The sequence below is a fragment of the Pempheris klunzingeri genome, chromosome 11, assembly GCF_042242105.1.
Source record: "Pempheris klunzingeri isolate RE-2024b chromosome 11, fPemKlu1.hap1, whole genome shotgun sequence".
In the NCBI taxonomy this organism is placed as follows: domain Eukaryota; kingdom Metazoa; phylum Chordata; class Actinopteri; order Acropomatiformes; family Pempheridae; genus Pempheris; species Pempheris klunzingeri.
This window is the reverse complement of record NC_092022.1, coordinates 12781034-12794898: the sequence shown is the minus strand read 5'-3', so window position 1 is coordinate 12794898 and position 13865 is coordinate 12781034.

Sequence of the window (13865 nt, the reverse complement as noted above, 5' to 3'; positions counted from 1 at the left end):
ATCCTCCCCCCTCCAAAGCCTCCAGTCAGCAGTCAGCTATAGAATTCCATTACAGTCTAGTGATGCAGCACTTCAAAGGAGGTAGAACTGCATGGGTGTGTAACTGTGGGAGTGTGTACACGTGCTATACAGTGTAAGTGAGTTTTTTCTTTTCTTTTTTTTTGCTATGTGCAAGGAATCTCATCATCAGGCACACACCAGTGATGTCCCCAGCCAATATTTATCCTGCAGTGTGTGCAAACTGTTTTCCTTTTTTTTCGTAATCTGGAATGTAGTGTAAGCAACTTGGGTTTTGCTCAAAAGCGGGATGTCTCGCAAGGATGTTTGTTTGTAAGCCTTTGTTAGCAGTAGTCGGTATGCCTCCATCCAAATACTTTGCCAAATGCAAATTTCAATTCAATTAAGTCAAAAAAGTCAATCATCAACAACCAAAAATAACCAATCGCCTGTACTTCTGCTGCATCCTAACTAACTTGGCATTTAGGAAATCTTTCCTATTTTGTCCAACGCTGTCTGTGTTTTTATCATTTGTCCTCTCGTATGAGGGAGGAATTGGTTCTGGCTGCAGTATGGTGAAGCGGCATTCACGTCGGGAATGAAAATAAATAAATACATTTTAAACAAAGAAAACAGGAGGACTATTTTCCACTATGTCATTGTTTATCAAAATACTCTATTTTGACTTGCCTTTTGTGCATCTTATCTTTTTACAGATAAATAACTCCTCCACCGCAGCTAACTGTGCAATTTTCCCTCACATTTCTATAATTTCCATTCAGGTTTTCTCATAGCTGAAAACTTAATTGCTGTTGCAGAGATACAAACTGAATAAGTTAATGAATGATTGCCAAAAGTTACTATTTCTTTAGTATAATATCTGTTTAAAACTTTATTCAAGAAAAGTCTATTTTACCTTTTCATAATAACACAGATGGAGGAGGTTTGTTTGAAATCTTTCTGGTAGCACTCTCTCTTTCTAACTTCAAATAACAAGACTTAGAAGTTATCCACCGAGGTGTGAAAATTGAAATCAATACATCTCTACTTTATCCTTTCATGTGCGTCAATGTAAATTGGCCAGATGTTAACTTTGAGTTATACAACATTTTGCCTCATACTGCTTTAGACTGTGTTAGCAATACAAACAGCCCATGAAGCAGACACATACTTACTGAAAATACAAATTCAAGGATAGCTTTCCGTTATGTTACTCACAGAGGAGAAGCCATTAACGCTGTGGTAATTGCGGACAGCTGCAAACAGTGAGCTTTGAGAAAACAAAACGGCACGGACAACAGCAACAGAATCTGACCACATCAACTGTAAAGCATTTATCTACTAAGAAAGAAAAAGCAGAGTTTCATCTCCAGAGATGTTTGGAGAAAGATTCCTCCTCTTCAATTAGATTGTTCCTGCATTTCCACTGGTAAATAATTCACAGACAGAACCATCAGCAGACAGGCACGGCAGTATAAATGTTTTAGTGTATGCGTGGGGAGGGCAATGAGTGACGCTGGAGATGATGGCGTGGGGTCTAACCATGGAAGACGTTTTTAGTGGTGTTTCCTGTGCTTTCAAACATTTCCTGTCGTCCTGTCTGTCTCTCTCTCTCTCTCTCTCTCTCTGATGGACAAGATGAGGCAGAGGTTCTCTGTCCGTGTTTTCTTGAAAGTAATTGGAGGAAGTCAGCTCCAATGCATGTCAACTAAAAAGAGCACAAAACGGGCAGCTGAAAAAAATAGCTGCAATGTGGGTTGGACATCTGTAACACAAGAAAGCACCCAACGTGTCCGTGCTGGTTTCTTTACATTTCCACTTATCTTATGTTAGAAAAACATTTTGCGCGTGTGTGTAAACACCTGTCAATGAGAGACAAGTTGGTCTACTTGCTGGTCAACAACAGAATTACTGTGAGGCAATAACTTTAATACAATACTTTTTTTTTTCCATCTAAGTCAATACTGATACTATGAGATGAATCAAGTCTTCCTCTGTAGGAGATTCACAACCTAAAAAAACCACAAAGAAGTGTGAGCTATAAACAGAAAATCCTATCAGTTTAAATTCATAGTATGAAAAAGTTTACAGCGAAGGAGCTCACACCTTGAGCCAGTTATGTTCATACGGTAAAATCGCTCATTTTTGATGGTAATGCAGCAGTCAGTGAGGTTGTTTCTCTGTGAGCCACTACTCATTCCTGAGGATGTTTCCAATTACTGGTTAGAGTGTAAGCAATTGCACTTTGTAACTCTCTTTTATATAATTGTAAATCGAATATCTTGGCAAAACTGTGATGAAATGATAAACCTGGAGATTAAACATTGGGAACCGACGCTCATTTTACATTATTTCTTACATTTTATGCATGTTTGTATGTAAGTGTGCGACTGTGAACATGTCCATGACAGTGTAAGTGACAGATGTTTCTGCTATGTGCAGGGAATTTAATCATCAGGCACACAACAGTGACGTCCCCAGCCAATATTTATCCTGCAGGGTGTGCAAACTGTTTTCCTTTTTTATTAATCTGGAATGTACTGTACGCAACTTGGGTTTGGCTTAAAAGTGTGATGTCTCATTAGGATGTTTGCTTTTATGTGTTTGTTAGCAACAGCAGTTGGTGTGCCTCGATCCAAACTGTCTTCTTAATCTGTAGCATTTCATTAACAAAACAATTCATTAATCAATTGAATGTAAACGATCATAAGTTGCAGACCGATTTCAAATCATATCCGCGTAGACAAAGATCTTGTGTCATCAATACTTAATGCTTCAGTCAAGCAGTACAAAACACAGAGGGCTGTGAGATGGCGAGAAATTGAAACTGTGAGCAGAGACGGCTGACCGAATGTCACTCTACTTGTGAGGCCAGAAGGCAGAGCAAGCCAGACCAGGGTTTGGCAGTAAACAGGGTCTGATTCACGCACTGACAGGAACAATGTTAGCCGACACCAATCTTGTCGGCTGTAGCCATAGGAACCTCATGATTTCCTTGTGACAGGAAGTTTTCTGAAGTTTTCAAGAACATATATATCGGTTTAGCTGGATCTCACCAAAGAACTAGATGGTCACCTACACAGACAACACAGAATCGCGGCAGCATCTGTGCATGATCCAGAAAAATTGGCACAATTTGTAATGAGAACATGATAATTTCTTAATTTAAAACAACTTAGTAGTATGAGACAACATTAAATGTAAATAATAAACTATGAATTAACTAAATTGGGATGACAGATTCAATGTATAGTTTACAGAGCAGAAGCCAAGTAACTGTCATACTTAACAGATAATGGATAGAAAAGTGGACAACCAATGTACGTCACATGAGCCTTACATGTATTGCTGCTGAAACATGTTATTTTAGTTTGTATTGACTTTGTACCTAACCATGATCAATTTCTGTGCTTTGCAGCCTGACTGACACCTGCCCAGTGCTCTGGTTGTTTGAGACACAGCTATTTGTTTCAGCTGACAGAAGCCGAGGGCAGCAGAGACGGAGAAAAAAGAAGAAAGGAAATAGAACAGAGAGTGAAAAGGGAGAGGGCAGAGAGGGAGTGTGGAAAGGACAGGGAGATTTCACTCACATCAGACACAAAATTCACACATTTACCCGTAAATCGTGCAAAGGGAGATTGACCGAAAAATTTGTCAGCCTGCTACAAAAGTGTGTAACAATAGCACATTGTCAATTGAACTCCCTATCATGGCTGGTTCCTCACAGCAGAGCACAACTAGACCCTCAGACGAGCAGATAGTAATGTCAGTCTGTGTATCGATGCGGCGTAATTAGAACAGACAGTTAACGGGCTAGAGTTTGATTAGTCAGAAGCATGATATGGAGGCACAAATGGCTGCAAATTGCCATTTTCTCCCCATGAATTCAACATCTTAATGCCCGCCATTAAAAGAATAACACTAAAACAGGCTGTGAAAAAGAGTTTAGTTCTTTTTAACTGCATTGTCATAAGTTATCATTATGGCAACCTACCATCGCTTTTTGAGAATTACAGGAGGTGCAGAGTGGATCCTTCAACCATTAATTGTGACAGATGGTTGATACGGTTTAGGATAGGCCATACGAGTTTAATTGTAATTTCTTTTTCCATGTAAAAAAAAAAAAAAAAAGTTAATCATGAAGGATAGGTCTAGGAGTGTGTTAGTAACTGCCAGCGTGTGTAAATCGAAGACATTGATCGGAACAGCTATCTCACCTCACTGCACGTCAGCTGCCTGTCAAATGGAGATGGAGGGTATCTGATACAGTGCTGAATGAATGAGAGACCAGTTTAAGGCGCACACACACACACACACACACACACACACACACACACACACGCACACTGCTTCAGTTACCTCTTGTACTGTACACACCTACTCATCTCACTTCACTCTGCGCTCATCATATCCGACATGTAATTATTTTCTATAGAGGACACATAGAATAGCACTGTTTACCTCCTGTGTATTTATATCATACAACATTGTATGCGGGCGTGGCTGCTGCCTTTATCTTTGTTCCATATTGGCCTCATCCTCATCTTGTTGACATCTCATTTCCACCCATCAGTTTTTCTCTCACTGATTGAGCGCAGCTGTCAGACGTGCTGCTCAACACTTCACAAACATTTGTCCTTCATATGTCGCCTATGTGAGTGCACCAACCTTGAGATGGGCTGAATTTGTCCCTTTCCACTGACAGCTGAGGAAGTTTCTTTCCTTTTGTCTGCCTATCAACACAAACGTGCGCAGACACATTCACGCGCGCAAACACAAGCTCACAAGCATCTGTCCGCCTTCTCCTTCTCAACTCGTGATCCGTGCTAAAGCCCTGGAGGTGGTAGGTGAGGTGTCAGCAGTGATCTGATAGCACTGAGGTGGTCCAAATGCATGATTCCTCTTAACCCTGATCCTCTCACTGCATCCATCTTGAAAATCCTTCTCTGTGTCGCCCCTGTGGCTGTGGAGGATGAGCTTATAGTCCCCAGGCCAGGGACTTAAATGCATTGTTATTTTTTTCTTTTACTTCTAAGTAATTTAGCAATTTGTGGCTAGCTGGCATAACTTTAAACTTTAAATACAGCAGTTGAACTAGAGGGCCTTGTGGAAATAACTTTTAAAAACTTCAATTAATTCTAATTATCATTCTTGCTGGGAAATTATTGCCCAGGTCGGCCAGAGCCTGCAGGCATGGTCTGTTAGGCCGGAAGAATGCTTAGAGTTGGGAACAGAGAGGTAGCCTGTCAGGTGAACTCTGAGCTGTCGCTGCTGAAAGTTTTAATGAAGGGGTAATCATGTGGAAATTACAGATGAGCAATCATTGATTAATAACTACATGTTTTACAAGGGGGTCAGGGATTGGTGAGGCTACAGTGGATCCCTCAGATTAACCACTTTGATTGGTTCGGTAAAAACCCAGTCGGCCAAGTGTGCAATGACTGGAGTTAGATAAATGGGCTCATAACTTCCCTAAAGTTCCTTTTTTTTCCTCCACCCCCCAACCCCTTTTCTTCATTTGTATGCAAAGTCCAATCCCTTAGGCTCCCTTTCCTTCTCTTTAATTTTCAGCCATCTTTTTTTAATCAATTTTCTTTTATCTCAGGGAAGTTATTTTAATACTCCTACATCTTATTTCATTCTCAGCAAGACTGTGTGGGGATATCAATTATTCAATGGAGAGGGAGCTGAGGAATATGTTAATATTGATTAAGCTTTCGCCACACCTAAGAAGATTACACTCTCTTATCACTATGCTAGAGTGCTGCATTAGCCAGGCAAATTAAAGGACACATAGATACACTGTGTTAGATATATAGTGATGTAAGAACATTTGTGTGTCTTCCATGTTTGGATCAGAGATTAAAAGCCTATTTACACTACATGACAAGCAGTGAAAAGAAGACATGCCCTGAATGTATAATGACTCATACAATGCTTTGAAGCTTAACCCCTTAACTGCACGAAAGAAATAAACTTACCGATTAGCCTCGAGGCCAGAGGAAGTTAAATACATTTTAACAGGTTAAATTTAGAGAGATTAGAGAGTTAGAATCAAGGTGGTCACGTCCAGTCCTGCGAACTTCTAGAATAATCTTTGTTTAGCATGCTTTGTTTTATCTCAACCGTTGTGGTGTTGGTGTGCTAGCTGCTGTTTCATTGCCAGGGGCTACAACATTGGTTTTTTTTAACAGTGATATCGCAGATACTGTGGCATTTGTATCTCATTTCCCCAGAGCTCTGTAGGGCAGCCAGGAGCTGTATATCTGTCAGGGCACAAAGCAGCCAGTCAGAGGGCCGAGGGAAAAGGGAATGGAACAGAGGTGGGCGTTAAGGGGACAGGAAGTCATTGTATGTTCCAAGAGGACTGTGAGATATGCATGTGTTTAAGATACCGCTGAAGGAGGCTTTGGAAGTCAAAGGGCTGCTCGTGATTCATGAATGCATACATGAAGGCATATATGTAAACGTTTTTCCATCCACACCAATGTACACTATGTGCACATATTTGTGCGTACCCACATGCAAGCATGAATGTAAATAAGTTTACCCTTCAGCACTTTGCATCAGCACCTTCTGCAGAACCTTTTTCCACTCTCTCTACCCCTTCATTTTGGACAGGTTTGTTTAGCCTGCACTCTTACTGCATCTTATTTATTTAGCCAAACATGCTCTTTTCACAGACCTCATTTGTTCTGTTTCTCTTGACCACAAGTAGTGGATATTCGACTGCTCTGCTGCAGTGTAGCCCCCTCTTCCAGCGTGTTGCTATGGCCATTCGTTTTTTAGTCATCAAATATGTGGGCAATTGCGTATTCATGTGCCTGTGCGTGTGCAAAATGTAGAAGCACCTGTTCTGACAGTTATTACACTAGGTGTGAGAGATGTGTGCCATTTGATAAAAATTCTGGAAAAATCCACGGATTGTCGCTGAGACCATCCATCTGCTGACCGTGTTTCACCAGCCTGTCTGTAGACTGCGTGCAGATGTTGTTTTGTTGCTTTCCACAAAAAGAAACAAGACAGAAAAGGAGAGAGAGAAGATGAGAGGGGAGGAGAAGGACATGAGAGAGACAGATAAGTAAAGATTGAGACAGGAGGAGGGAGATGGGAGGAGAGCCCCCTGCTCTGCATTAATTCTCTGTTTGCCAGTCAGAGCATGCTCTTTCCTATGAGATTAGACTGATAAAATACATGTGTGTATGAGCGTGTGCGTGTCCACACACACTCCTTTGTGTGCATGCATGCATATGTGTCTGTGTCAGTGTTTAGGAGCATGTGTGCATGTTCCTGTGTATATACACTCACACCCTCCCTTGTGAGATTAGGCTGATTTGTCAGTGATGCAGGAGTTCATCCATGATTAATAGCCCAGCGTGCTGGAAACAATGTTATTCTGCATTAGCTACCTGTGGGACGCCCCGTACAACCGCATGTGTGTTTCAGTGTATGTGCCTGAAACAGCATGAATATCAATCCTGACATCTTGTTCCAGACGTGTTGATATTGTAAGTATGTTGATACACAAGTCAACTAAGTGTCATTACAGCTGTGTGTTGTCTACAACCTTGCAGGTGTGTATTATTCATGAGTACCCCCATCTAGGTACGTGCCTCTGACAGGACTGACAAAGCTATGAAACCTAAGAAAACCAAGGAGCATCAAAGCTTTGCACAGGTGTGCTTATCACCCCTGACATCAGCTAGTATTCAGGGTTAAGTGACTTAGTGACGAGGTTGAGTGAATGCCTCTTATAGCACCATTACCATGTTAACATGGCTCTTTTGGTGAATAGCGGTCTCTTTTTTTTCTTGCTGCAGTGACTGTAATTTTCTTCACTATATCACTAAATATAGGTTTGTCACCTGGCTATACTACGCTGGAGTACTACATCAAAGGTACAAAATATTATCACGCCTCAAATTGTAGATTTCTTTGCACGTCTACCCTCAGAAGTGATGAGATGTGCATGAAGGCTAACAGATGAGGTAGATTTGTAATTCTGAGACAATTTCAATTATAGAAAAGGGAATGAAATTGCATCTTCATGACATTCTGTTGCAGCACTAAGAACAAGACTGCAGAAGTGAATCAATTCTCAATGTTTTGAATAAAAACCAAATATTTATATACTATAATATTTCAGTGTAAAAGTATGTTATTGCACCAAGTATTACTTCAGAACATAGTTGATTTTCAACAAAAATACAACACTTTGTACAGTATTTTCCTTTTTTTCTTCTGCAGTATAAAACACTATTACACTTATTCAAATGTTAAATAGGCCACAAATATTTCTAATTATATACCCCTTGAAAAATATGAGCAGCTACTAAAATCTAAGTGAATTAAAATGAGTGAATAAGATCAAATGAAACACTACTTGTTCACTCAAGAATCAAGTATGATCCTAGGTAAGGCATACAAAGCAGTGGGGGGAGATGTGTGTGTGGTATATGTACATATACATATGTGTCTGTCTATGGGAAATATATAAATGTGACACATGTCTGAAGAGCGTATAAGGCCAAGATGGCTGAGCCTAACTGGGAGACAAACTTTATATGAGTAAAGCCACGACGGGACTCCAGCATTAAATGAATTCAGATTTTGCAGCCTTAATGAATATGTAATTTGCTCTGATAGAGGTCCCATACTTTTCGCACTCATATATTACAGGATCTGGTTTCAGCCATCCTATAGTTATGCACTTTAAGGCTGCTGTAAGTTATATGTTAAGAAGATATTTCTTGGCCCTCCCATCCAAACCCTCAGGTGTTACTGCCAGTAGAGCCACGGTAACATCTTGTGGGATTTCTTGTTGGAACACCAATCGAAGGGCATCAAACACCTTTTCTCCAGAACATATTTAACTTGGGACACAGCAATATATGAAATATATGAGCATTATTAGCATTATGCATTCCACAGTTTCACCAACATGTGTTGGGATGCATTGGTTCCCAACTCTAGAGAGTTATGTATAGGAATATTTCATATATTTTAGTAATTGCTTTCTTATCTCTATTTTCCATTTGTATTTCTATTATATATTTTTCTGTGGTAGATGGTTTTGTGATGTTTTGCCATTCTTTATGTGTTGTCTAAAATGTTCTTAGCTGAAGAAATCTAAAGAAATCTGTTCTAAGGAGATCAAACAAATTTTTAAATTGTTCAAATGACTTAAAGTTGTCGCCATTCAATAACTGGTATAAACAAACTAGTCCATGATCTGACTATTTTCTCAATATCTATTGAGCCTTTGTATCAAAAGCTTAATCAATTTATCATCAAATGGGTGAGTGATGTATTTGTTTTGGGGTTTTAAATAGTTTTCAAGTTTTCACTGTATTTTCACATGCACCCCTCACAGTCATGCCGCCCACTTTCAAAACTGTATAGTACTTTACAGATTGTATGAAAACTACTGAATTTGTTTGGGTTCTTTTGTTTAGAAGGAAATGATTGTGAAATTACAGATTTTTTATTTGGATTTCACAATGAATGCTAATTGCAAAATGGAGTGATCAGAAAAAAACAAAGAAAAGAGCAGACCTACTTGAGTGTCTGTGACAAATTCTGCCCAATTTAATTTCCCAAGGCTTTACATAACACTTCATAAAGAGGCACTATTTAAGTGTTTGTGTTCCCCAGAGTGTGTGAGAGTGTGTGTGAGGCCAACTGATAGAGACACCAGCAGTAGATGGGATAACTATGGGAAGCAGAGTCTGTGAAGCCAAGGCAAGAGGATCAATACAAAATGTACTTTGTGGAGACTGAGAGCCGAGAAACTCTGCAGCCAATTAAATAGAAAGATCAGAGAGGGAGAGAGAGAAAGAGAGCTGTAGTAGTGATAGTGGTAGTAAGGAGACCCGCTGATGAAGATCCACTATTTTACCACGCACTGATCCAAACACATCCCTTCTCACCTGTTGTTACCTGTTGTGTGTGGTGTGTGTACTGGTTTCATCAACCAGCAGACTCTTGAAATCAAATATGACCAAACTCATCTCTCGATTCTTTATGTGGTAATAATACATACTCAGCAAATCTTCAAATCTCTCTCTCATTCATTCACTCACTCACTTATTCATTGATTAATTCACTCGCCTTATCCATCGTCATTTTCTCTGAGCCTGGCCCACTTTAAATGTTATAATGCTACTTTGATTTTCTCACAACGTCACATGCAAATGTGACACGCTACACACACATTCCACTTACACTCGCACATGCAAACACACACACACACAAAATCACACACTGCTGCCTCCGCGTGCCGTCACGTCATCCACATTTCCTGAAGCAACGGCTAGACTCAAAGCCCTCTGTCACTTTCATCATGAGAGAGTATCTTGCGAAACGACTAACTTCTCTCCCCTCAACTTCTGCTCCTTTCGGCAGTTGCATTCATTTTTCAGAGCAGGGCATGAATATTTCAGGGCTGAGTGACAGATCCAGTGAAGAATGAAAAGAGAGAAGGAGTAAGGGGGGGGTGTAGGGAGGGAAATCCAGGGAGGTATGGGTAATCACATTTGGTTTTGCAGATCTCATAAATGACTTAAGCTCTACAGATTTCAATCAGACTACCTTAGTCTTCGTCATCTTCATTGATTTCTGTCCCTCTCTCTGCATTCTCCTCTCCCCTCTTGCCAGTACAGTATCTTACAAGTCTATCATGAACCAAGAAAAACTTTGATGGTGACTGGGCCCAACTTTACTGAGCCCCAGTGGGCATGCGTGGGTAGTGATCAGGATAAGCAAAGTTTAAGCAGTTGTGGGTCTTTCAATCCACTGCTCCCATATTATCAGCGAACTGGGATCAGTATTTCCAAACTTTCCGCGACAAGTGAAGGCATGCAAAATTGAACTTAATTCAGTAAGCGAAATCAATAGAATGATCTGAATTTCCTCTGGTAACTCATCTGTCTAAATGCAAATGATACACTGTATTTCTTACTCACTGCTGGGAGATTGGGTTCAAAGAGAGTGATAGCCCAAGAGGAAGATATGGAACACATCTCTTTTCAGATGTGGCAGGAAACATGGCATGTTCATGTTTCTTTATTCTGCCGATGCACTTTAATTGATTTATTCCACCAGAGATATACCAGCTGTAACAGGAAAAGCATGTTCCCAAGGCGGACAGGTAGGAAATCTGAGAAGTTGTAACCTATATTGTTGAGGTTTTACAAATACAGTCAAGGAGATAAGAGTAATACCCCCTGCTTTCTTGGAAATGGAGGTCTGATTTACAAACACACAGCTGATATAAAATCCATTTCCCTGGAAATAGAGGAAATAATCTCTCCCCTTTAATGCTGCAACGAAGGAAGCTGTGTCTGGGGGAAGGTAAATAGATTTGTTTGTTGGCTGTTGTGTAATGGTTGTGTGCGTGTTTTGAGAGTGTGTTTGTGGATGCGACAGTGTGGCCCCAAAGAGTCTCACAGATATTTGGCCCTGGAGATTCTCACAGTAGAAAACCACTGCAAGGCTGATATACACATCCACCCATACATACAAAGCACTTCTTTGTACCCATTAGACAAGAATTTCGGGCTGTGCTGAACACAGGATGTGGCAGCGCTCCACTTTACCGGACATAAAACAGTCTGAAATTCAGCGATCTACTGCATAGATCTATAGTAACTGCCTAAATTACCTTTCATTAAGACATTTTCAGCCACTACAGCGGCATGGCAACAGATCTGTTGGTGTCTGTTGGTGTGACAGTCCAGATTGAAATATATCGACACCAATAAAATGAGTGTCATTAAGTTCAAATAGAATTAAGACATTAAACAATGTAATCTTGTTTTTTTTCCCCACATACATGATCAATCATCATCAATCGTTTCTTTAAACTTCCATGGAAAAAGTAGGTGAATAAGAGTTTTCTGTGGTCATTCACAATTGGATGATGTGTTCTATATCAAATTAACACATTTCTCCAATGCACTCATCAAAATATCTTATAAATCCCAGCCCATTGTTATTATTAACACATTTAAATTTGTCACTGGCAGCCAACAGCATTGCACACAAGAATGCTCTATCACAACGTTTCCCAGTGGTCCTGGGAGCCTATTGTCCTGAATGTTTTACATGTTTCCCTGCTCCAACGTACCGGATTTACATGATTAGCTCATCATCAAGCTCTGCTGAAGCCTGATTACAACCCATTCATTTCATTCAGGTGTGTTGGAGCAGGGGAACATCTTAAATATGCAGCTCTAATCACCCATCACTCTGGTCTAGCCTCTCCTGTTACCACCCACTCCATATCTTTTAGATCAGTCACTGCATGTGTTCGGGTCTTCTGTTGCACAGGTGCCCATTCATTAAATGGCCCTTTTACTTATTCTCTGTGTAGCTAGTCTTGCAGATACCCTCTGTCACCTCAACTACACCTTCCACAAGATGGCTAGGGACTCCTCGTTGGAGCAGTCTGATGCCTTCCTCCTGCAGGGCGCTCTGGTAGGATCAGTTCCAGCATTGGTCTCATGTCTGTGGAGTTCTAATTACTCAATGGATTTCGCTCAGTGGCATTTTTCCTTTTTTTAATGGAGGAGTGAAGGATGCACGGATGTGGTCAGGGTGACTGTTGGGTGTAAAAAGCACAGGACTTTGTTCAGGATGAACTTTGACAGGTTTGCATTTTGAGTACTGCATGTTGTTGGCACTTTGGTAAAGGAGAAAGTAGTAAAAATATTCAACAAGGATTACAATCTTTCCCTAACCTTAAGCAAGTGCTTAAACACAACCATAAAAGTGGTCATCATCGTTTAGTTGCTGCAAATAATTTTTTCAAATGCACTCTATAAACATTATAAAACGTGTCCTCATTACGTTGATAAAAACGCAAAATAGATTTACAATTTTATTGATTCCAATTCATATCTGGGAGACATTTGGTTTAGTTTTTGACCTTTTTTGATCTTGTTATGTAGGCTTATTATTATTATTACTGATTTATTGTTATCATTATTGTTAACTCAAATAGGTTTAATAATGATACGTATTTAGCAACTTGCCCCCATAACAAAGTACTTACTGCTGTAGGATTAGCCTGTCAATGTGATCTGATAAAGCAGTACAAACAGCATAGAGCCTAAAGATCCTGTTTATTCTTCAAAAGAGATCGTGTGTCCTCAAAGCATCAGAATTATCACTTCCATTCAGTTCTTTTCCTTTGACAGAAATTGAAGATCTGAGTAAAAACAGCTTACAAATCAAATGAAATATCAGATGAAAGGTGCTGAGTTTGTCATTTCACAGCTCTAGTATCTAAAAGCATGTCTCGCTGAGCTTTGAGTGCTTGAATTTAGATAAGAAAATATTTTGGTGGTTTTGATAGCTTTTCCAGTCTGCTCAATTTAAAAGATTACTACTCCCAATGTCCACTTTTAATGAGTTTCTTGTCTTGTAATTGTAAGAATCTCAGTACTTTAGAGAAAAATAATATTATGTGTGAGCTGCACCCTTACTTTATCTTTGAAACTTTCTTCAGGGATGTGTGTGCGTGCACGAACATGAACTTGCACAAGAGTAAAGAACAGTTCAGGTTATATCTTCTACCCTCACTCTGCACGTAGTAGCACAGCTCTGCAAGCTGAACACACTTCCAATAAAGGTTGAAGACAGCAGATTGCCTTTTAAGTCTTCACTGGAAGCAACTGTGCAACTGTGAAAACAGTATTGGGCAAGTAATTCAAGGATAATGATTGCAAATTAGAAGAAAATAAGATACCATAAAGACAGACAAAAGGCATAACCAGCGACAAGGAAACTAAAATCACAAAACTAAAGACTTATTGTGTGTTCATAGTGAATGCAAAGCGAATTTGAGAGGCAGCTAAAAAGAAAAA